This window comes from Pleurodeles waltl, chromosome 6, assembly GCF_031143425.1.
Source record: "Pleurodeles waltl isolate 20211129_DDA chromosome 6, aPleWal1.hap1.20221129, whole genome shotgun sequence".
NCBI lineage: Eukaryota > Metazoa > Chordata > Amphibia > Caudata > Salamandridae > Pleurodeles > Pleurodeles waltl.
The window spans coordinates 900,163,528-900,189,952 of NC_090445.1; positions in this window are offsets into that span (position 1 = coordinate 900,163,528).

Below are 26,425 nucleotides of genomic sequence, written 5' to 3' on the forward strand. Positions count from 1 at the left end.
CACCCAGCGTTCCCTCAAGTCTCCCGATAAAAATGATACCTCACTTGTGTGGGTAGGCCTAGCGCCCACAACAGGAAATGCCCTAAAACGCAATGTGGACACATCAATTTTTTTTAAAGAAAACAGAGGTGTTTTTTGCAAAGTGCCTACCTGTAGATTTTGGCCTCTAGCTCAGCCGGCACCTAGGGAAACCTACCAAACCTGTGTATTTTTAAAACTAGAGACCTAGGGGAATCCAAGATGGGGTGACTTGTGGGGCTCTGACCAGGTTCTGTTACCCAGAATCCTTTGCAAACCTCCAAATTTGGCTAAAAAAACACATTTTCCTCACATTTTGGTGACAGAAAGTTCTGGAATCAGAGAGGAGCCACAAATTTCCTTCCACCCAGCGTTCCGCCAAGTCTCCCGATAAAAATGATACCTCACTTGTGTGGGTAGGCCTAGCGCCCGCAACAGGAAATGCCCTAAAACGCAACGTGGACACATCACATTTTGTTAAAGAAAACAGAGGTGCTTTTTGCAAAGTGCCTACCTGTAGATTTTGCCCTCTAGCTCAGCCGGCACCTAGGGAAACCTACCAAACCTGTGTATTTTTAAAACTAGAGACCTAGGGGAATCCAAGATGAGGTGACTTGTGGGGCTCTGACCAGGTTCAGTTACCCAGAATCCTTTGCAAACCTCAAAATTTGGCTAAAAAAACACGTTTTCCTCACATTTCGGTGACAGAAAGTTCTGGACTCAGAGAGGAGCCACAAATTTCCTTCCACCCAGCGTTCCCCCAAGTCTTCCGATAAAAACGATACCTCACTTGTGTGGGTAGGCCTAGCGCCCGCAACAGGAAATGCCCTAAAACGCAACGTGGACACATCACATTTTTTTAAAGAAAACAGAGGTGTTTTTTGCAAAGTGCCTACCTGTTGATTTTGGCCTCTAGCTCATCCGGCACCTAGGGAAACCTACCAAACCTATGCATTTTTTAAAACTAGAGACCTAGGGGAATCCAAGATGGGGTGACTTGTGGGGCTGTGACCAGGTTCTGTTACCCAGAATCCTTTGCAAACCTCAATATTTGGCTTTCCTCACATTTTGGTGACAGAAAGTTCTGGAATCAGAGAGGAGCCACAAATTTCCTTCCACCCAGCGTTCCCCCAAGTCTCCCGATAAAAATTATACCTCACTTGTGTGGGTAGGCCTAGCGCCCACAACAGGAAATGCCCTAAAACGCAACGTGGACACATCACATTTTTTTAAAGAAAACAGAGGTGTTTTTTGCAAAGTGCCTACCTGTAGATTTTGGCCTCTAGCTCAGCCGGCACCTAGGGAAACCTACCAAACCTGTGTATTTTTAAAACTAGAGACTTAGGGGAATCCAAGATAGGGTGACTTGTGGGGCTCTGACCAGGTTCTGTTAGCCAGAATCCTTTGCAAACCTCCAAATTTGGCTAAAAAAAACACATTTTCCTCACATTTTGGTGACAGAACGTTCTGCAATCAGAGAGGAGCCACAAATTTCCTTCCACCCAGCGTTCCCCCAAGTCTCCCGATAAAAATGATACCTCACTTGTGTGGGTATGCCTAGCGCCCACAACAGGAAATGCCCTAAAACGCAACGTGGACACATCACATTTTTTGAAAGAAAACAGAGGTGTTTTTTGCAAAGTGCCTACCTGTAGATTTTGGCCTCTAGCTCAGCCGGCACCTAGGAAACCTACCAAACCTGTGTATTTTTAAAACTAGAGACCTAGGGGAATCCAAGATGGGGTGACTTGTGGGGCTCTGACCAGGTTCTGTTACCCAGAATCCTTTGCAAACCTCCAAATTTGGCTAAAAAAACAAATTTTCCTCACATTTTGGTGACAGAAAGTTCTGGAATCAGAGAGGAGCCCCAAATTTCCTTCCACCCAGCGTTCCGCCAAGTCTCCCGATAAAAATGATACCTCACTTGTGTGGGTAGGCCTAGCGCCCGCAACAGGAAATGCCCTAAAACGCAACGTGGACACATCACATTTTGTTAAAGAAAACAGAGGTGCTTTTTGCAAAGTGCCTACCTGTAGATTTTGTCCTCTAGCTCAACCGGCACCTAGGGAAACCTACCAAACCTGTGTATTTTTAAAACTAGAGACCTAGGGGAATCCAAGATGAGGTGACTTGTGGGGCTCTGACCAGGTTCAGTTACCCAGAATCCTTTGCAAACCTCAAAATTTGGCTAAAAAAACACGTTTTCATCACATTTCGGTGACAGAAAGTTCTGGACTCAGAGAGGAGCCACAAATGTCCTTCCACCCAGCGTTCCCCCAAGTCTCCCGATAAAAATGATACATCACTTCTGTGGGTAGGCCTAGCGCCCGCAAAAGGAAATGCCCTAAAACGCAACGTGGACACATCACATTTTTTGAAAGAAAACAGAGGTGTTTCTTGCAAAGTGCCTACCTGTTGATTTTGGCCTCTAGCTCATCCGGCACCTAGGGAAACCTACCAAACCTGTGTATTTTTTAAAACTAGCGACCTAGGGGAATCCAAGATGGGGTGACTAGTGGGGCTCTGACCAGGTTCTGTTACCCAGAATCCTTTGCAAACCTCAATTTTTTTTCTAAAAAAACACATTTTCCTTACATTTTGGTGACAGAAAGTTCTGGAATCAGAGAGGAGCCACAAATTTCCTTCCACCCAGCGTTCCCCCAAGTCTCCCGATAAAAATGATATCTCACTTGTGTGGGTAGGCCTAGCGCCCGGAACAGGAAATGCCCCAAAACACAACGTGGACACATCACATTTTTTGAAAGAAAACAGAGGTGTTTTTTGCAAAGTGCCTACCTGTAGATTTTGGCCTCTAGCTCAGCTGGCACCTAGGGAAACCTAGCAAACCTGCACATTTTTTAAAACTAGACACCTAGGGGAATCCAAGATGGGGTGACTTGTGGGGCTCTGACCAGGTTCTGTTACCCAGAATCCTTTAGAAACCTCCAAATTTGGCTAAAAAAACACATTTTCCTCACATTTTGGTGACAGAAAGTTCTGGAATCAGAGAGGAGCCACAAATTTCCTTCCACCCAGCGTTCCGCCAAGTCTCCCGATAAAAATGATACCTCACTTGTGTGGGTAGGCCTACCGCCCGCAACAGGAAATGCCCTAAAACGCAACGTGGACACATCACATTTTTTTAAAGAAAACAGAGGTGCTTTTTGCAAAGTGCCTACCTGTAGATTTTGCCCTCTAGCTCAGCCGGCACCTAGGGAAACCTACCAAACCTGTGTATTTTTAAAACTAGAGACCTAGGGGAATCCAAGATGAGGTGACTTGTGGGGCTCTGACCAGGTTCAGTTACCCAGAATCCTTTGCAAACCTCAAAATTTGACTAAAAAAACACGTTTTCCTCACATTTCGGTGACAGAAAGTTCTGGACTCAGAGAGGAGCCACAAATTTCCTTCCACCCAGCGTTCCCTCAAGTCTCCCGATAAAAACGATACCTCACTTGTGTGGGTAGGCCTAGCGCCCGCAACAGGAAATGCCCTAAAACGCAACGTCGACACATCACATTTTTTGAAAGAAAACAGAAGTGTTTTTTGCAAAGTGCCTACCTGTTGATTTTGGCCTCTAGCTCATCCGGCACCTAGGAAAACCTACCAAACCTGTGCATTGTTTAAAACTAGAGACCTAGGGGAATCCAAGATGAGGTGACTTGTGGGGCTCTGACCATGTTCTGTTACACAGAATCCTTTGCAAACCTCAAAATTTTGCTAAAAAAAAACATTTTCCTCACATTTCGGTGACAGAAAGTTCTGGAATCAGAGAGGAGCCACAAATTTCCTTCCACCCAGCGTTCCCCCAAGTCTCCAGATAAAAATGATACCTCACTTGTGTGGGTAGGCCTAGCGCCCGCAACAGGAAATGCCCCAAAACACAACGTGGACACATCACATTTTTTGAAAGAAAACAGGTGTTTTTTGCAAAGTGCCTACCTGTTGATTTTGGCCTCTAGCTCATCCGGCACCTAGGGAAACCTACCAAACCTATGCATTTTTTTAAACTAGAGACCTAGGGGAATCCAAGATGGGGTGACTTGTGGGGCTGTGACCAGGTTCTGTTACCCAGAATCCTTTGCAAACCTCAATACTTGGATTTCCTCACATTTTGGTGACAGAAAGTTCTGGAATCAGAGAGGGGCCACAAATTTCCTTCCACCCAGCATTCCGCCAAGTCCCCTGATAAAAATGATACCTCACTTGTGTGGGTAGGCCTAGCGCCCGCAACAGGAAATGCCCCAAAACGCAACGTGGACACATCACATTTTTTGAAAGAAAACAGAGGTGCTTTTTGCAAAGTGCCTACCTGTAGATTTTGGCCTCTAGCTCAGCCGGCAGCTAGGGAAACCTACCAAATCTGTGTATTTTTAAAACTAGAGACCTAGGGGAATCCAAGATGAGGTGACTTGTGGGGCTCTGACCAGGTTCAGTTACCCAGAATCCTTTGCAAACCGCAAAATTTGGCTAAAAAAACACGTTTTCCTCACATTTTGGTGACAGAAAGTTCTGGAATCAGAGAGGAGCCACAAATTTCCATCCACCCAGCGTTCCCCCAAGTCTCCCGATAAAAATGATACCTCACATGTGTGGGTAGGCCTAGCGCCCGCAACAGGAAATGCCCCAAAACACAACGTGGACACATCACATTTTTTTAAAGAAAACAGAGGTGTTTTTTGCAAAGTGCCTACCTGTAGATTTTGGCCTCTAGCTCAGCCGGCACCTAGGGAAACCTAGCAAACCTGCACATTTTTTAAAACTAGACACCTGGGGGAATCCAAGATGGTGTGACTTGTGGGGCTCTGACCAGGTTCTGTTACCCAGAATCCTTTGCAAACCTCCAAATTTGGCTAAAAAAACACATTTTCCTCACATTTTGGTGACAGAAAGTTCTGGAATCAGAGAGGAGCCACAAATGTCCTTCCACCCAGCGTTCTGCCAAGTCTCCCGATAAAAATTATACCTCACTTGTGTGGGTAGGCCTAGCGCCCGCAACAGGAAATGCCCTAAAACGCAACGTGGACACATCACATTTTTTTAAAGAAAACAGAAGTGCTTTTTGCAAAGTGCGTACCTGTAGATTTTGCCCTCTAGCTCAGCCGGCACCTAGGGAAACCTACCAAACCTGTGTATTTTTAAAACTAGAGACCTAGGGGAATCCAAGATGAGGTGACTTGTGGGGCTCTGACCAGGTTCAGTTTCCCAGAATCCTTTGCAAATCTCAAACTTTGGCTAAAAAAACACGTTTTCCTCACATTTCGGTGACAGAAAGTTCTGGAATTAGAGAGGAGCCACAAATGTCCTTCCACCCAGCATTCCCCCAAGTCTCCCGATAAAAATGATACCTCATTTGTGTGGGTAGGCCTAGCGCCCGCATCAGGAAATGCCCTAAAACTCAACGTGGACACATCACATTTTTTGAAAGAAAACAGAGGTGTTTTTTGCAAAGAGCCTACCTGTTGATTTTGGCCTCTAGCTCATCCGGCACCTAGGGAAACCTACCAAACCTGTGCATTTTTTAAAACTAGAGACCTAGGGGAATCCAAGATGAGGTGACTTGTGAGGCTCTGACCAGGTTCTGTTACCCAGAATCCTTTGCAAACATCAAAATTTTGCTAAAAAAACACATTTTCCTCACATTTCGGTGACAGAAAGTTCTGGAATCAGAGAGGAGCCACAAATTTCCTTCCACCCAGCGTTCCCCCAAGTCTCCCGATAAAAATGATACCTCACTTGTGTGGGTAGGCCGAGCGCCCGCAACAGAAAATGCCCTAAAACGCAACGTGGACACATCACATTTTTTGAAAGAAAACAGAGGTGTTTTTTGCAAAGTGCCTACCTGTTGATTTTGGCCTCCAGCTCATCCTGCACCTAAGGAAACCTACCAAACCTGTGCATTTTTTAAAACTAGAGACCTAGGGGAATCCAAGATGGGGTGACTTGTGGGGCTGTGACCAGGTTCTGTTACCCAGAATCCATTGCAAACCTCAATATTTTGCTTTCCTCACATTTTGGTGACAGAAAGTTCTGGACTCAGAGAGGAGCCACAAATTTCCTACCACCCAGCGTTCCCCCAAGTCTCCCGATAAAAATGATACCTCACTTGTGTGGGTAGGCCTAGCGCCCACAACAGGAAATGCCCTAAAACGCAACGTGGACACATCAATTTTTTTTAAAGAAAACAGAGGTGTTTTTTGCAAAGTGCCTACCTGTAGATTTTGGCCTCTAGCTCAGCCGGCACCTAGGGAAACCTTCCAAACCTGTGTATTTTTAAAACTAGAGACCTAGGGGAATCCAAGATGAGGTGACTTGTGGGGCTCTGACCAGGTTCAGTTTCCCAGAATCCTTTGCAAACCTCAAAATTTGGCTAAAAAAACACGTTTTCCTCACATTTCGGTGACAGAAAGTTCTGGAATCAGAGAGGACCCACAAATGTCCTTCCACCCAGCATTCCCCCAAGTCTCCCGATAAAAATGATACCTCACTTGTGTGGGTAGGCCTAGCGCCCGCACCAGGAAATGCCCTAAAACGCAACGTGGACACATCACATTTTTTGAAAGAAAACAGAGGTGTTTTTTGCAAAGTGCCTACCTGTTGATTTTGGCCTCTAGCTCATCCGGCACCTAGGGAAACCTACCAAACCTGTGCATTTTTTAAAACTAGAGACCTAGGGGAATCCAAGATGAGGTGACTTGTGGGGCTCTGACCAGGTTCTGTTACCCAGAATCCTTTGCAAACCTCAAAATTTTGCTAAAAAAACACATTTTCCTCACATTTCGGTGACAGGAAGTTCTGGAATCAGAGAGGAGCCACAAATTTCAGTCCACCCAGCGTTTCCCCAAGTCTCCCGATAAAAATGATACCTCACTTGTGTGGGTAGGCCTAGCGCCCGCAACAGGAAATGCCCTAAAACGCAACGTGGACACATCACATTTTTTGAAAGAAATCAGAGGTGTTTTTTGCAAAGTGCCTACTTGTTGAATTTGGCCTCTAGCTCAACCGGCACCTAGGGAAACCTACCAAACCTGCACATTTTTTAAAACTAGAGACCTAGGGGAATCCAAGATGGGGTGACTTGTGGTGCTCTGACCAAGTTCTGTTACCCAGAATCCTTTGCAAACCTCAAAACTTTGCTAAAAAAACACATTTTCCTCACATTTTGGTGACAGAAAGTTCTGGAATCAGAGAGGAGCCACAAATTTCCTTCCACCCAGCGTTCCCCCAAGTCTCCCGATAAAAATGATGACTCACTTTTGTGGGTAGGCCTAGCGCCCGCAACAGGAAATGCCCCAAAACACAACGTGGACACATCACATTTTTTTAAAGAAAACTGAGGTGTTTTTTGCAAAGTGCCTACCTGTAGATTTTGGCCTCTAGCTCAGTCGGCACCTAGGGAAACCTACCAAACCTGAGCATTTTTGAAAAATAGAGACCAAGGGGAATCCAAGATGGGGTGACTTGTGGGGCTCTGACCAGGTTCTGTTACCCAGAATCCGTTGCAAACCTCAATATTTGGCTAAAAAAACACATTTTCCTCACATTTTGGTGACAGAAAGTTCTGGAATCAGAGAGGGGCCACAAATTTCCTTCCACCCAGCATTCCGCCAAGTCTCCTGATAAAAATGATACCTCACTTGTGTGGGTAGGCCTAGCGCCCGCTACAGGAAATGCCCCAAAACGCAACGTGGACACATCACATTTTTTGAAAGAAAACAGAGGTGCTTTTTGCAAAGTGCCTACCTGTAGATTTTGGCCTCTAGCTCAGCCGGCAGCTAGGGAAACCTACCAAATCTGTGTATTTTTAAAACTAGAGACCTAGGGGAATTCAAGATGAGGTGACTTGTGGGGCTCTGACCAGGTTCAGTTACCCAGAATCCTTTGCAAACCGCAAAATTTGGCTAAAAAAACACGTTTTCCTCACATTTTGGTGACAGAAAGTTCTGGAATCAGAGAGGAGCCACAAATTTCCATCCACCAAGTGTTCCCCCAAGTCTCACGATAAAAATGATACCTCACTTGTGTGGGTAGGCCTAGCGCCCGCAACAGGAAATGCCCCAAAACACAACGTGGACACATCACATTTTTTTAAAGAAAACAGAGGTGTTTTTTGCAAAGTGCCTACCTGTAGATTTTGGCCTCTAGCTCAGCCGGCACCTAGGGAAACCTAGCAAACCTGCACATTTTTTAAAACTAGACACCTGGAGGAATCCAAGATGGGGTGACTTGTGGGGCTCTGACCAGGTTCTGTTACCCAGAATCCTTTGCAAACCTCCAAATTTGGCTAAAAAAACACATTTTCCTCACATTTTGGTGACAGAAAGTTCTGGAATCAGAGAGGAGCCACAAATGTCCTTCCACCCAGCGTTCTGCCAAGTCTCCCGATAAAAATTATACCTCACTTGTGTGGGTAGGCCTAGCGCCCGCAACAGGAAATGCCCTAAAACGCAACGTGGACACATCACATTTTTTTAAAGAAAACAGAAGTGCTTTTTGCAAAGTGCGTACCTGTAGATTTTGCCCTCTAGCTCAGCCGGCACCTAGGGAAACCTACCAAACCTGTGTATTTTTAAAACTAGAGACCTAGGGGAATCCAAGATGAGGTGACTTGTGGGGCTCTGACCAGGTTCAGTTTCCCAGAATCCTTTGCAAATCTCAAACTTTGGCTAAAAAAACACGTTTTCCTCACATTTCGGTGACAGAAAGTTCTGGAATTAGAGAGGAGCCACAAATGTCCTTCCACCCAGCATTCCCCCAAGTCTCCCGATAAAAATGATACCTCATTTGTGTGGGTAGGCCTAGCGCCCGCATCAGGAAATGCCCTAAAACTCAACGTGGACACATCACATTTTTTGAAAGAAAACAGAGGTGTTTTTTGCAAAGAGCCTACCTGTTGATTTTGGCCTCTAGCTCATCCGGCACCTAGGGAAACCTACCAAACCTGTGCATTTTTTAAAACTAGAGACCTAGGGGAATCCAAGATGAGGTGACTTGTGGGGCTCTGACCAGGTTCTGTTACACAGAATCCTTTGCAAACATCAAAATTTTGCTAAAAAAACACATTTTCCTCACATTTCGGTGACAGAAAGTTCTGGAATCAGAGAGGAGCCACAAATTTCCTTCCACCCAGCGTTCCCCCAAGTCTCCCGATAAAAATGATACCTCACTTGTGTGGGTAGGCCGAGCGCCCGCAACAGAAAATGCCCTAAAACGCAACGTGGACACATCACATTTTTTGAAAGAAAACAGAGGTGTTTTTTGCAAAGTGCCTACCTGTTGATTTTGGCCTCTAGCTCATCCTGCACCTAAGGAAACCTACCAAACCTGTGCATTTTTTAAAACTAGAGACCTAGGGGAATCCAAGATGGGGTGACTTGTGGGGCTGTGACCAGGTTCTGTTACCCAGAATCCTTTGCAAACCTCAATATTTGGCTTTCCTCACATTTTGGTGACAGAAAGTTCTGGAATTAGAGAGGAGCCACAAATGTCCTTCCACCCAGCATTCCCCCAAGTCTCCCGATAAAAATGATACCTCATTTGAGTGGGTAGGCCTAGCGCCCGCATCAGGAAATGCCCTAAAACTCAACGTGGACACATCACATTTTTTGAAAGAAAACAGAGGTGTTTTTTGCAAAGAGCCTACCTGTTGATTTTGGCCTCTAGCTCATCCGGCACCTAGGGAAACCTACCAAACCTGTGCATTTTTTAAAACTAGAGACCTAGGGGAATCCAAGATGAGGTGACTTGTGGGGCTCTGACCAGGTTCTGTTACCCAGAATCCTTTGCAAACATCAAAATTTTGCTAAAAAAACACATTTTCCTCACATTTCGGTGACAGAAAGTTCTGGAATCAGAGAGGAGCCACAAATTTCCTTCCACCCAGCGTTCCCCCAAGTCTCCCGATAAAAATGATACCTCACTTGTGTGGGTAGGCCTAGCGCCCACAACAGGAAATGCCCTAAAACGCAACGTGGACACATCAATTTTTTTTAAAGAAAACAGAGGTGTTTTTTGCAAAGTGCCTACCTGTAGATTTTGGCCTCTAGCTCAGCCGGCAGATAGGGAAACCTACCAAACCTGTGTATTTTTAAAACTAGAGACCTAGGGGAATCCAAGATGGGGTGACTTGTGGGGCTCTGACCAGGTTCTGTTACCCAGAATCCTTTGCAAACCTCCACATTTGGCTAAAAAAACACATTTTCCTCACATTTTGGTGACAGAAAGTTCTGGAATCAGAGAGGATCCACAAATTTCCTTCCACCCAGCGTTCCGCCAAGTCTCCCGATAAAAATGATACCTCACTTGTGTGGGTAGGCCTAGCGCCCGCAACAGGAAATGCCCTAAAACGCAACGTGGACACATCACATTTTGTTCAAGAAAACAGAGGTGCTTTTTGCAAAGTGCCTACCTGTAGATTTTGCCCTCTAGCTCAGCCGGCACCTAGGGAAACCTACCAAACCTGTGTATTTTTAAAACTAGAGACCTAGGGGAATCCAAGATGAGGTGACTTGTGGGGCTCTGACCAGGTTCAGTTACCCAGAATCCTTTGCAAACCTCAAAATTTGGCTAAAAAAACACGTTTTCCTCACATTTCGGTGACAGAAAGTTCTGGACTCAGAGAGGAGCCACAAATTTCCTTCCACCCAGCGTTCCCCCAAGTCTTCCGATAAAAACGATACCTCACTTGTGTGGGTAGGCCTAGCGCCCGCAACAGGAAATGCCCTAAAACGCAACGTGGACACATCACATTTTTTGATAGAAAACAGAGGTTTTTTTGCAAAGTGCCTACCTGTTGATTTTGGCCTCTAGCTCATCCGGCACCTAGGGAAAACTACCAAACCTGTGCATTTTTTAAAACTAGAGACCTAGGGGAATCCAAGATGAGGTGACTTGTGGGGCTCTGACCAGGTTCTGTTACACAGAATCCTTTGCAAACCTCCAAATTTTGATTAAAAAAAACATTTTCCTCACATTTCGGTGACAGAAAGTTCTGGAATCAGAGAGGAGCCACAAATTTCCTTCCACTCAGCGTTCCCCCAAGTCTCCCGATAAAAATGATACCTCACTTGTGTGGGTAGGCCTAGCGCCCGCAACAGGAAATGCCCTAAAACGCAACGTGGACACATCACATTTTTTTAAAGAAAACAGAGGTGTTTTTTGCAAAGTGCCTACCTGTTGATTTTGGCCTCTAGCTCATCCGGCACCTAGGGAAACCTACCAAACCTATGCATTTTTTAAAACTAGAGACCTAGGGGAATCCAAGATGGGGTGACTTGTGGGGCTGTGACCAGGTTCTGTTACCCAGAATCCTTTGCAAACCTCAATATTTGGCTTTCCTCACATTTTGGTGACAGAAAGTTCTGGACTCAGAGAGGAGCCACAAATTTCCTACCACCCAGCGTTCCCCCAAGTCTCCCGATAAAAATGATACCTCACTTGTGTGGGTAGGCCTAGCGCCCACAACAGGAAATGCCCTAAAACGCAACGTGGACACATCAATTTTTTTTAAAGAAAACAGAGGTGTTTTTTGCAAAGTGCCTACCTGTAGATTTTGGCCTCTAGCTCAGCCGGCACCTAGGGAAACCTACCAAACCTGTGTATTTTTAAAACTAGAGACCTAGGGGAATCCAAGATGGGGTGACTTGTGGGGCTCTGACCAGGTTCTGTTACCCAGAATCCTTTGCAAACCTCCAAATTTGGCTAAAAAAACACATTTTCCTCACATTTTGGTGACAGAAAGTTCTGGAATCAGAGAGGAGCCACAAATTTCCTTCCACCCAGCGTTCCGCCAAGTCTCCCGATAAAAATGATACCTCACTTGTGTGGGTAGGCCTAGCGCCCGCAACAGGAAATGCCCTAAAACGCAACGTGGACACATCACATTTTGTTAAAGAAAACAGAGGTGCTTTTTGCAAAGTGCCTACCTGTAGATTTGGCCCTCTAGCTCAGCCGGCACCTAGGGAAACCTACCAAACCTGTGTATTTTTAAAACTAGAGACCTAGGGGAATCCAAGATGAGGTGACTTGTGGGGCTCTGACCAGGTTCAGTTACCCAGAATCCTTTGCAAACCTCAAAATTTGACTAAAAAAACACGTTTTCCTCACATTTCGGTGACAGAAAGTTCTGGACTCAGAGAGGAGCCACAAATTTCCTTCCACCCAGCGTTCCCTCAAGTCTCCCGATAAAAACGATACCTCACTTGTGTGGGTAGGCCTAGCGCCCGCAAGAGGAAATGCCCTAAAACGCAACGTGGACACATCACATTTTTTGAAAGAAAACAGAAGTGTTTTTTGCAAAGTGCCTACCTGTTGATTTTGGCCTCTAGCTCATCCGGCACCTAGGGAAACCTACCAAACCTGTGCATTGTTTAAAACTAGAGACCTAGGGGAATCCAAGATGAGGTGACTTGTGGGGCTCTGACCATGTTCTGTTACACAGAATCCTTTGCAAACCTCAAAATTTTGCTAAAAAAAAACATTTTCCTCACATTTCGGTGACAGAAAGTTCTGGAATCAGAGAGGAGCCACAAATTTCCTTCCACCCAGCGTTCCCCCAAGTCTCCAGATAAAAATGATACCTCACTTGTGTGGGTAGGCCTAGCGCCCGCAACAGAAAATGCCCTAAAACGCAACGTGGACACATCACATTTTTTTAAAGAAAACAGAGGTGTTTTTTGCAAAGTGCCTACCTGTTGATTTTGGCCTCTAGCTCATCCGGCACCTAGGGAAACCTACCAAACCTATGCATTTTTTTAAACTAGAGACCTAGGGGAATCCAAGATGGGGTGACTTGTGGGGCTGTGACCAGGTTCTGTTACCCAGAATCCTTTGCAAACCTCAATACTTGGATTTCCTCACATTTTGGTGACAGAAAGTTCTGGAATCAGAGAGGGGCCACAAATTTCCTTCCACCCAGCATTCCGCCAAGTCCCCTGATAAAAATGATACCTCACTTGTGTGGGTAGGCCTAGCGCCCGCAACAGGAAATGCCCCAAAACGCAACGTGGACACATCACATTTTTTGAAAGAAAACAGAGGTGCTTTTTGCAAAGTGCCTACCTGTAGATTTTGGCCTCTAGCTCAGCCGGCAGCTAGGGAAACCTACCAAATCTGTGTATTTTTAAAACTAGAGACCTAGGGGAATCCAAGATGAGGTGACTTGTGGGGCTCTGACTAGGTTCAGTTACCCAGAATCCTTTGCAAACCGCAAAATTTGGCTAAAAAAACACGTTTTCCTCACATTTTGGTGACAGAAAGTTCTGGAATCAGAGAGGAGCCACAAATTTCCATCCACCCAGCGTTCCCCCAAGTCTCCCGATAAAAATGATACCTCACTTGTGTGGGTAGGCCTAGCGCCCGCAACAGGAAATGCCCCAAAACACAACGTGGACACATCACATTTTTTTAAAGAAAACAGAGGTGTTTTTTGCAAAGTGCCTACCTGTAGATTTTGGCCTCTAGCTCAGCCGGCACCTAGGGAAACCTAGCAAACCTGCACATTTTTTAAAACTGGACACCTGGGGGAATCCAAGATGGGGTGACTTGTGGGGCTCTGACCAGGTTCTGTTACCCAGAATCCTTTGCAAACCTCCAAATTTGGCTAAAAAAACACATTTTCCTCACATTTTGGTGACAGAAAGTTCTGGAATCAGAGAGGAGCCACAAATGTCCTTCCACCCAGCGTTCTGCCAAGTCTCCCGATAAAAATTATACCTCACTTGTGTGGGTAGGCCTAGCGCCCGCAACAGGAAATGCCCTAAAACGCAACGTGGACACATCACATTTTTTTAAAGAAAACAGAAGTGCTTTTTGCAAAGTGCGTACCTGTAGATTTTGCCCTCTAGCTCAGCCGGCACCTAGGGAAACCTACCAAACCTGTGTATTTTTAAAACTAGAGACCTAGGGGAATCCAAGATGAGGTGACTTGTGGGGCTCTGACCAGGTTCAGTTTCCCAGAATCCTTTGCAAATCTCAAACTTTGGCTAAAAAAACACGTTTTCCTCACATTTCGGTGACAGAAAGTTCTGGAATTAGAGAGGAGCCACAAATGTCCTTCCACCCAGCATTCCCCCAAGTCTCCCGATAAAAATGATACCTCATTTGTGTGGGTAGGCCTAGCGCCCGCATCAGGAAATGCACTAAAACTCAACGTGGACACATCACATTTTTTTAAAGAAAACAGAGGTGTTTTTTGCAAAGTGCCTACCTGTTGATTTTGGCCTCTAGCTCATCCGGCACCTAGGGAAACCTACCAAACCTGTGCATTTTTTAAAACTAGAGACCTAGGGGAATCCAAGATGAGGTGACTTGTGGGGCTCTGACCAGGTTCTGTTACCCAGAATCCTTTGCAAACCTCAAAATTTTGCTAAAAAAACACATTTTCCTCACATTTCGGTGACAGAAAGTTCTGGAATCAGAGAGGAGCCACAAATGTCCTTCCACCCAGCGTTCTGCCAAGTCTCCCGATAAAAATTATACCTCACTTGTGTGGGTAGGCCTAGCGCCCGCAACAGGAAATGCCCTAAAACGCAACGTGGACACATCACATTTTTTTAAAGAAAACAGAAGTGCTTTTTGCAAAGTGCGTACCTGTAGATTTTGCCCTCTAGCTCAGCCGGCACCTAGGGAAACCTACCAAACCTATGTATTTTTAAAACTAGAGACCTAGGGGAATCCAAGATGAGGTGACTTGTGGGGCTCTGACCAGGTTCAGTTTCCCAGAATCCTTTGCAAATCTCAAAGTTTGGCTAAAAAAACACGTTTTCCTCACATTTCGGTGACAGAAAGTTCTGGAATTAGAGAGGAGCCACAAATGTCCTTCCACCCAGCATTCCCCCAAGTCTCCCGATAAAAATGATACCTCATTTGTGTGGGTAGGCCTAGCGCCCGCATCAGGAAATGCCCTAAAACTCAACGTGGACACATCACATTTTTTGAAAGAAAACAGAGGTGTTTTTTGCAAAGTGCCTACCTTTTGATTTTGGCCTCTAGCTCATCCGGCACCTAGGGAAACCTACCAAACCTGTGTATTTTTAAAACTAGAGACCTAGGGGAATCCAAGATGAGGTGACTTGTGGGGCTCTGACCAGGTTCTGTTACCCAGAATCCTTTGCAAACCTCAAAATTTTGCTAAAAAAACACATTTTCCTCACATTTCGGTGACAGAAAGTTCTGGAATCAGAGAGGAGCCACAAATTTCCTTCCACCCAGCGTTCCCCCAAGTCTCCCGATAAAAATGATACCTCACTTGTGTGGGTAGGCCTAGCGCCCGCAACAGAAAATGCCCTAAAACGCAACGTGGACACATCACATTTTTTTAAAGAAAACAGAGGTGTTTTTTGCAAAGTGCCTACCTGTTGATTTTGGCCTCTAGCTCATCCTGCACCTAAGGAAACCTACCAAACCTTTGCATTTTTTAAAACTAGAGACCTAGGGGAATCCAAGATGGGGTGACTTGTGGGGCTGTGACCAGGTTCTGTTACCCAGAATCCTTTGCAAACCTCAATATTTGGCTTTCCTCACATTTTGGTGACAGAAAGTTCTGGACTCAGAGAGGAGCCACAAATTTCCTACCACCCAGCGTTCCCCCAAGTCTCCCGATAAAAATGATACCTCACTTGTGTGGGTAGGCCTAGCGCCCACAACAGGAAATGCCCTAAAACGCAACGTGGACACATCAATTTTTTTAAAAGAAAACAGAGGTGTTTTTTGCAAAGTGCCTACCTGTAGATTTTGGCCTCTAGCTCAGCCGGCACCTAGGGAAACCTACCAAACCTCTGTATTTTTAAAACTAGAGACCTAGGGGAATCCAAGATGGGGTGACTTGTGGGGCTCTGACCAGGTTCTGTTACCCAGAATCCTTTGCAAACCTCCAAATTTGGCTAAAAAAACACATTTTCCTCACATTTTGGTGACAGAAAGTTCTGGAATCAGAGAGGAGCCACAAATTACCTTCCACCCAGCGTTCCGCCAAGTCTCCCGATAAAAATGATACCTCACTTGTGTGGGTAGGCCTAGCGCCCGCAACAGGAAATGCCCTAAAACGCAACGTGGACACATCACATTTTGTTAAAGAAAACAGAGGTGCTTTTTGCAAAGTGCCTACCTGTAGATTTTGCCCTCTAGCTCAGCCGGCACCTAGGGAAACCTACCAAACCTGTGTATTTTTAAAACTAGAGACCTAGGGGAATCCAAGATGAGGTGACTTGTGGGGCTCTGACCAGGTTCAGTTACCGAGAATCCTTTGCAAACCTCAAAATTTGGCTAAAAAAACACGTTTTCCTCACATTTCGGTGACAGAAAGTTCTGGACTCAGAGAGGAGCCACAAATTTCCTTCCACCCAGCGTTCCCCCAAATCTTCTGATAAAAACGATACCTCACTTGTGTGGGTAGGCCTAGCGCCCGCAACAGGAAATGCCCTAAAACGCAACGTGGACACATCACATTTTTTGAAAGAAAACAGAGGTTTTTTTGCAAAGTGCCTACCTGTTGATTTTGGCCTCTAGCTCATCCGGCACCTAGGGAAACCTACCAAACCTGTGCATTTTTTAAAACTAGAGACCTAGGGGAATCCAAGATGAGGTGACTTGTGGGGCACTGACCAGGTTCTGTTACACAGAATCCTTTGCAAACCTCAAAATTTTGCTAAAAAAACACATTTTCCTCACATTTCGGTGACAGAGAGTTCTGGAATCAGAGAGGAGCCACAAATTTCCTTCCACCCAGCGTTCCCCCAAGTCTCCCGATAAAAACGATACATCACTTGTGTGGGTAGGCCTAGCGCCCGCAACAGAAAATGCCCTAAAACGCAACGTGGACACATCACATTTTTTTAAAGAAAACAGAGGTGTTTTTTGCAAAGTGCCTACCTGTTGATATTGGCCTCTAGCTCATCCGGCACCTAGGGAAACCTACCAAACCTATGCATTTTTTAAAACTAGAGAGCTAGGGGAATCCAAGATGGGGTGACTTGTGGGGCTGTGACCAGGTTCTGTTACCGAGAATCCTTTGCAAACCTCAATACTTGGATTTCCTCACATTTTGGTGACAGAAAGTTCTGGAAACAGAGAGGAGCCACAAATTTCCTTCCACCCAGCGTTCCCCAAAGTCTCCCGATAAAAATGATACCTCACTTGTGTGGGTAGGCCTAGCGCCCACAACAGGAAATGCCCTAAAACGCAACGTGGACACATCACATTTTTTGAAAGAAAACAGAGGTGTTTTTTGCAAAGTGCCTACCTGTAGATTTTGGCCTCTAGCTCAGCCGGCACCTAGGGAAACCTACCAAACCTGTGTATTTTTAAATATAGAGACCTAGGGGAATCCAAGATGGGGTGACTTGTTGGGCTCTGACCAGGTTCTGTTACCCAGAATCCTTTGCAAACCTCCAAATTTGGCTAAAAAAACACATTTTCCTCACATTTTGGTGACAGAAAGTTCTGGAATCAGAGAGGAGCCACAAATTTCCTTCCACCCAGCGTTCCGCCAAGTCTCCCGATAAAAATGGTACCTCACTTGTGTGGGTAGGCCTAGCGCCCGCAAGAGGAAATGCCCTAAAATGCAACGTGGACACATCACATTTTGTTAAAGAAAACAGAGGTGCATTTTGCAAAGTGCCTAATTGTAGATTTTGCCCTCTAGCTCAGCCGGCACCTAGGGAAACCTACCAAACCTGTGTATTTTTAAAACTAGAGACCTAGGGGAATCCAAGATGAGGTGACTTGTGGGGCTCTGACCAGGTTCAGTTACCCAGAATCCTTTGCAAACTTCAGAATTTGGCTAAAAAAACACGTTTTCCTCACATTTCGGTGACCGAAAGTTCTGGACTCAGAGAGGAGCCACAAATGTCCTTCCACCCAGCGTTCCCCCAAGTCTCCCGATAAAAACGATACCTCACTTGTGTGGTTAGGCCTAGCGCCCGCAAAAGGATATACCCTAAAACGCAACGTGGACACATCACATTTTTTTAAAGAAAACAGAGGTGTTTTTTGCAAAGTGCCTACCTGTTGATTTTGGCCTCTAGCTCATCCGGCACCTAGGGAAACCTACCAAACCTGTGCATTTTTTAAAACTAGAGACCTAGGGGAATCCAAGATGGGGTGACTAGTGGGGCTCTGACCAGGTTCTGTTACCCAGAATCCTTTGCAAACCTCAATTTTTTTTCTAAAAAAACACATTTTCCTTACATTTTGGTGACAGAAAGTTCTGGAATCAGAGAGGAGCCACAAATTTCCTTCCACCCAGCGTTCCCCCAAGTCTCCCGATAAAAATGATACCTCACTTGTGTGGGTAGGCCTAGCGCCAGCAACAGGAAATGCCCCAAAACACAACGTGGACACATCACATTTTTTGAAAGAAAACAGAGGTGTTTTTTGCAAAGTGCCTACCTGTAGATTTTGGCCTCTAGCTCAGCCGGCACCTAGGGAAACCTAGCAAACCTGCACATTTTTTAAAACTAGACACCTAGGGGAATCCAAGATGGGGTGACTTGTGGGGCTCTGACCAGGTTCTGTTTCCCAGAATCCTTTAGAAACCTCCAAATTTGGCTAAAAAAACACATTTTCCTCACATTTTGGTGACAGAAAGTTCTGGAATCAGAGAGGAGCCACAAATGTCCTTCCACCCAGCGTTCCGCCAAGTCTCCCGATAAAAATGATACCTCACTTGTGTGGGTAGGCCTACCGCCCGCAACAGGAAATGCCCTAAAACGCAACGTGGACACATCACATTTTTTTAAAGAAAACAGAGTTGCTTTTTGCAAAGTGCCTACCTGTAGATTTTGCCCTCTAGCTCAGCCGGCACCTAGGGAAACCTACCAAACCTGTGTATTTTTAAAACTAGAGACCTAGGGGAATCCAAGATGAGGTGACTTGTGGGGCTCTGACCAGGTTCAGTTACCCAGAATCCTTTGCAAACCTCAAAATTTGGCTAAAAAAACACATTTTCCTCACATTTCGGTGACAGAAAGTTCTGGACTCAGAGAGGAGCCACAAATTTCCTTCCACCCAGCGTTCCCCCAAGTCTCCCGATAAAAACGATACCTCACTTGTGTGGGTAGGCCTAGCGCCCGCAACAGGAAATGCCCTAAAACGCAACGTGGACACATCACATTTTTTTAAAGAAAACAGAAGTGTTTTTTGCAAAGTGCCTACCTGTTGATTTTGGCCTCTAGCTCATCCGGCACCTAGGGAAACCTACCAAACCTGTGCATTTTTTAAAACTAGAGACCTAGGGGAATCCAAGATGGGGTGACTTGTGGGGCTCTGACCAGGTTCTGTTACACTGAATCCTTTGCAAACCTCAAAATTTTGCTAAAAAAACACATTTTCCTCACATTTCGGTGACAGAAAGTTCTGGAATCAGAGAGGAGCCACAAATTTCCGTCCACTCAGCGTTCCCCCAAGTCTCCCGATAAAAATGATACCTCACTTGTGTGGGTAGGCCTAGCGCCCGCAACAGGAAATGCCCTAAAACGCAACGTGGACACATCACATTTTTTTAAAGAAAACAGAGGTGTTTTTTGCAAAGTGCCTACCTGTTGATTTTGGCCTCTAGCTCATCCGGCACCTAGGGAAACCTACCAAACCTATGCATTTTTTAAAACTAGAGACCTAGGGGAATCCAAGATGGGGTGACTTGTGGGGCTGTGACCAGGTTCTGTTACCCAGAATCCTTTGCAAATCTCAATACTTGGATTTCCTCACATTTTGGTGAGAGAAAGTTCTGGAATCAGAGAGGAGCCACAAATTTCCTTCCACCCAGCGTTCCCCAAAGTCTCCCGATAAAAATGATACCTCACTTGTGTGGGTAGGCCTAGCGCCCACAACAGGTAATGCCCTAAAACGCAACGTGGACACATCACATGTTTTGAAAGAAAACAGAGGTGTTTTTTGCAAAGTGCCTACCTGTAGATTTTGGCCTCTAGCTCAGCCGGCACCTAGGGAAACCTACCAAACCTGTGTATTTTTAAATCTAGAGACCTAGGGGAATCCAAGATGGGGTGACTTGTTGGGCTCTGACCAGGTTCTGTTACCCAGAATCCTTTGCAAACCTCCAAATTTGGCTAAAAAAACACATTTTCCTCACATTTTGGTGACAGAAAGTTCTGGAATCAGAGAGGAGCCACAAATTTCCCTCCACCCAGCCTTCCGCCAAGTCTCCCGATAAAAATGGTACCTCACTTGTGTGGGTAGGCCTACCGCCCGCAACAGGAAATGCCCTAAAACGCAACGTGGACACATCACATTTTTTTAAAGAAAACAGAGTTGCTTTTTGCAAAGTGCCTACCTGTAGATTTTGCCCTCTAGCTCAGCCGGCACCTAGGGAAACCTACCAAACCTGTGTATTTTTGAAACTAGAGACCTAGGGGAATCCAAGATGAGGTGACTTGTGGGGCTCTGACCAGGTTCAGTTACCCAGAATCCTTTGCAAACTTCAGAATTTGCCTAAAAAAACACGTTTTCCTCACATTTCGGTGACAGAAAGTTCTGGACTCAGAGAGGAGCCACAAATGTCCTTCCACCCAGCGTTCCCCCAAGTCTCGCGATAAAAACGATACCTCACTTGTGTGGGTAGGCCTAGCGCCCGCAAAAGGATATACCCTAAAACGCAACGTGGACACATCAAATTTTTTTATAGAAAACAGAGGTGTTTTTTGCAAAGTGCCTACCTGTTGATTTTGGCCTCTAGCTCATCCGGCACCTAGGGAAACCTACCAAACCTGTGCATTTTTTAAAACTAGAGACCTAGGGGAATCCAAGATGGGCTGACTTGTGGGGCTCTAACCAGGTTCTGTTACCCAGAATCCTTTGCAAACCTTAATTTATTTCCTAAAAAAACACATTTTCCTCACATTTTGGTGACAGAAAGTTCTGGAATCAGAGAGGAGCCACAAATTTCCTTCCACCCAGTGTTCCCCCAAGTCTCCCGATAAAAATGATACCTCATTTGTTTGGGTAGGCCTAGCGCCCGCAACAGGAAATGCCCTAAAACGCAACGTGGACACATCACATTTTTTTTAAGAAAACAGAAGTGCTTTTTGCAAAGTGCCTACCTGTAGATTTTGCCCTCTAGCTCAGCCGGCACCTAGGGAAACCTACCAAACCTGTGTATTTTTAAAACTAGAGACCTAGGGGAATCCAAGATGAGGTGACTTGTGGGGCTCTGACCAGGTTCTGTTACCCAGAATCCTTTGCAAACCTCAAAATTTTGCTAAAAAAACACATTTTCCTCACATTTCGGTGACAGAAAGTTCTGGAATCAGAGAGGAGCCACAAATTTCCATCCACCCAGCGTTCCCCCAAGTCTCCCGATAAAAATGATACCTCACTTGTGTGGGTAGGCCTAGCGCCCGCAACAGAATATGCCCTAAAACGCAACGTGGATTCATCACATTTTTTGAAAGAAAACAGAGGTGTTTTTTGCAAAGTGCCTACCTGTTGATTTTGGCCTCTAGCTCATCCTGCACCTAGGGAAACCTACCAAACCTGTGCATTTTTTAAAACTAGAGACCTAGGGGAATCCAAGATGGGGTGACTTGTGGGGCTGTGACCAGGTTCTGTTACCCAGAATTCTTTGCAAACCTCAATATTTGGCTTTCCTCACATTTTGGTGACAGAAAGTTCTGGACTCAGAGAGGAGCCACAAATTTCCTTCCACCCAGCGTTCCCCCATGTCTCCCGATAACAATTATACCTCACTTGTGTGGGTAGGCGTAGCGCCCACAACAGGAAATGCCCTAAAACGCAACGTGGACACATCACATTTTTTTAAAGAAAACAGAGGTGCTTTTTGCAAAGTGCCTACCTGTAGATTTTGCCCTCTAGCTCAGCCGGCACCTAGGGAAACCTACCAAACCTGTGTATTTTTGAAACTAGAGACCTAGGGGAATCCAAGATGAGGTCACTTGTGGGGCTCTGACCAGGTTCAGTTACCCAGAATCCTTTGCAAACTTCAGAATTTGGCTAAAAAAACACGTTTTCCTCACATTTCGGTGACAGAAAGTTCTGGACTCAGAGAGGAGCCACAAATGTCCTTCCACCCAGCGTTCCCCCAAGTCTCCCGATAAAAACGATACCTCACTTGTGTGGGTAGGCCTAGCGCCCGCAACAGGAAATGCCCTAAAACGCAACGTGGACACATCACATTTTTTGAAAGAAAACAGAGGTGTTTCTTGCAAAGTGCCTACCTGTTGATTTTGGCCTCTAGCTCATCCGGCACCTAGGGAAACCTACCAAACCTGTGTATTTTTTAAAACTAGAGTCCTGGGGGAATCCAAGATGGGGTGACTAGTGGGGCTCTGACCAGGTTCTGTTACCCAGAATCCTTTGCAAACCTCAATTTTTTTCCTAAAAAAACACATTTTCCTCACATTTTGGTGACAGAAAGTTCTGGAATCAGAGAGGAGCCACAAATTTCCTTCCACCCAGCGTTCCCCCAAGTCTCCCGATAAAAATGATACCTCACTTGTGTGGGTAGGCCTAGCGCCCGCAACAGGAAATGCCCCAAAACACAACGTGGACACATCACATTTTTTGAAAGAAAACAGAGGAGTTTTTTGCAAAGTGCCTACCTGTAGATTTTGGCCTCTAGCTCAGCCGGCACCTAGGGAAACCTAGCAAACCTGCACATTTTTTAAAACTAGACACCTAGGGGAATCCAAGATGAGGTGACTTGTGGGGCTCTGACCAGGTTCTGTTACCCAGAATCCTTTGCAAACCTCCAAATTTGGCTAAAAAAACACATTTTCCTCACATTTTGGTGACAGAAAGTTCTGGAATCAGAGAGGAGCCACAAATGTCCTTCCACCCAGCGTTCTGACAAGTCTCCCGATAAAAATTATACCTCACTTGTTTGGGTAGGCCTAGCGCCCGCAACAGGAAATGCCCTAAAACGCAACGTGGACACATCACATTTTTTTTAAGAAAACAGAAGTGCTTTTTGCAAAGTGCCTACCTGTAGATTTTGCCCTCTAGCTCAACCGGCACCTAGGGAAACCTACCAAACCTGTGTATTTTTAAAACTAGAGACCTAGGGGAATCCAAGATGAGGAGACTTGTGGGGCTCTGACCAGGTTCAGTTTCCCAGAATCCTTTGCAAACCTCAAAATTTGGCTAAAAAAACACGTTTTCCTCAAATTTCGGTGACAGAAAGTTCTGGAATTAGAGAGGAGCCACAAATGTCCTTCCACCCAGCATTCCCTCAAGTCTCCCGATAAAAATGATACCTCATTTGTGTGGGTAGGCCTAGCGCCCGCATCAGGAAATGCCCTAAAACGCAACGTGGACACATCACATTTTTTTAAAGAAAACAGAGGTGTTTTTTGCAAAGTGCCTACCTGTAGATTTTGGCCTCTAGCTCATCCGGCACCTAGGGAAACCTACCAAACCTGTGCATTTTTTAAAACTAGAGACATAGGGGAATCCAAGATGAGGTGACTTGTGGGGCTCTGACCAGGTTCTGTTACCCAGAATCCTTTGCAAACCTCAAAATTTTGCTAAAAAAACAAATTTTCCTCACATTTCGGTGACAGAAAGTTCTGGAATCAGAGAGGAGCCACAAATTTCCGTCCACCCAGCGTTCCCCAAAGTCTCCCGATAAAAATGATACCTCACTTGTGTGGGTAGGCCTAGCGCCCGCAACAGAATATGCCCTAAAACGCAACGTGGATTCATCACATTTTTTGAAAGAAAACAGAGGTGTTTTTTGCAAAGTGCCTACCTGTTGATTTTGGCCTCTAGCTCATCCTGCACCTAGGGAAACCTACCAAACCTGTGTATTTTTTAAAACTAGAGACCTAGGGGAATCCAAGATGGGGTGACTTGTGGGGCTGTGACCAGGTTCTGTTACCCAGAATCCTTTGCAAACCTCAATATTTGGCTTTGCTCACATTTTGGTGACAGAAAGTTCTGGACTCAGAGAGGAGCCACAAATTTCCTTCCACCCAGCGTTCCCCCATGTCTCCCGATAAAAATTATACCTCACTTGTGTGGGTAGGCGTAGCGCCCACAACAGGAAATGCCCTAAAACGCAACGTGGACACATCACATTTTTTTAAAGAAAACAGAGGTGCTTTTTGCAAAGTGCCTACCTGTAGATATTGCCCTCTAGCTCAGCCGGCACATAGGGAAACCTACCAAACCTGTGTATTTTTGAAACTAGAGACCTAGGGGAATCCAAGATGAGGTGACTTGTGGGGCTCTGACCAGGTTCAATTACCCAGAATCCTTTGCAAACTTCAGAATTTGGCTAAAAAAACACGTTTTCCTCACATTTCGGTGACAGAAAGTTCTGGACTCAGAGAGGAGCCACAAATGTCCTTCCACCCAGCGTTCCCCCAAGTCTCCCGATAAAAACGATACCTCACTTGTGTGGGTAGGCCTAGCGCCCGCAAAAGGATATACCCTAAAACGCAACGTGGACACATCACATTTTTTTATAGAAGACAGAGGTGTTTTTTGCAAAGTGCCTACCTGTTGATTTTGGCCTCTAGCTCATCCGGCACCTAGGGAAACCTACCAAACCTGTGCATTTTTTAAAACTAGAGACCTAGGGGAATCCAAGATGGGCTGACTTGTGGGGCTCTGACCAGGTTCTGTTACCCAGAATCCTTTGCAAACCTCAATTTTTTTTCTAAAAAAACACATTTTCCTCACATTTTGGTGAAAGAAAGTTCTGGAATCAGAGAGGAGCCACAAATTTCCTTCCACCCAGCGTTCCCCCAAGTCTCCCGATAAAAATGATACCTCAATTGTGTGGGTAGGCCTAGCGCCCGCAACAGGAAATGCCCCAAAACACAACGTGGACACATCACATTTTTTGAAAGAAAACATCGGCGTTTTTTGCAAAGTGCCTACCTGTAGATTTTGGCCTCTAGCTCAGCCGGCACCTAGGGAAACCGAGCAAACCTGCACATTTTTTAAAACTAGACACCTAGGGGAATCCAAGATGGGGTGACTTGTGGGCTCTGACCAGGTTCTGTTACCCAGAATCCTTTGCAAACCTCCAAATTTGGCTAAAAAAACACATTTTCCTCACATTTTGGTGACAGAAAGTTCTGGAATCAGAGAGGAGCCACAAATGTCCTACCACCCAGCGTTCTGACAAGTCTCCCGATAAAAATTATACCTCACTTGTTTGGGTAGGCCTAGCGCCCGCAACAGGAAATGCCCTAAAACGCAACGTGGACACATCACATTTTTTTAAAGAAAACAGAAGTGCTTTTTGCAAAGTGCCTACCTGTAGATTTTGCCCTCTAGCTCAGCCGGCACCTAGGGAAACCTACCAAACCTGTGTATTTTTAAAACTAGAGACCTAGGGGAATCCAAGATGAGGAGACTTGTGGGGCTCTAACCAGGTTCAGTTTCCCAGAATCCTTTGCAAACCTCAAAATTTGGCTAAAAAAACACGTTTTCCTCACATTTCGGTGACAGAAAGTTCTGGAATTAGAGAGGAGCCACAAATGTCCTTCCACCCAGCATTCCCTCAAGTCTCCCGATAAAAATGATACCTCATTTGTGTGGGTAGGCCTAGCGCCCGCATCAGGAAATGCCCTAAAACGCAACGTGGACACATCACATTTTTTAAAAGAAAACAGAGGTATTTTTTGCAAAGTGCCTACCTGTAGATTTTGGCCTCTAGCTCATCCGGCACCTAGGGAAACCTACCAAACCTGTGCATTTTTTAAAACTAGAGACCTAGGGGAATCCAAGATGAGGTGACTTGTGGGGCTCTGACCAGGTTCTGTTACCCAGAATCCTTAGCAAACCTCAAAATGTTGCTAAAAAAACAAATTTTCCTCACATTTCGGTGACAGAAAGTTCTGGAATCAGAGAGGAGCCACAAATTTCCTTCCACCCAGCGTTCCCCCAAGTCTCCCGATAAAAATGATACCTCACTTGTGTGGGTAGGCCTAGCGCCCACAACAGAATATGCCCTAAAACGCAACGTGGATTCATCACATTTTTTGAAAGAAAACAGAGGTGTTTTTTGCAAAGTGCCTACCTGTTGATTTTGGCCTCTAGCTCATCCTGCACCTAGGGAAACCTACCAAACCTGTGCATTTTTTAAAACTAGAGACCTAGGGGAATCCAAGATGGGGTGACTTGTGGGGCTGTGACCAGGTTCTGTTACCCAGAATCCTTTGCAAACCTCAATATTTGGCTTTCCTCACATTTTGGTGACAGAAAGTTCTGGACTCAGAGAGGAGCCACAAATTTCCTTCCACCCAGCGTTCCCCCAAGTCTCCCGATAAAAATGATACCTCACTTGTGTGGGTAGGCGTAGCGCCCACAACAGGAAATGCCCTAAAACGCAACGTGGACACATCACATTTTTTTAAAGAAAACAGAGGTGTTTTTTGCAAAGTGCCTACCTGTAGATTTTGGCCTCTAGCTCAGCCGGCACCTA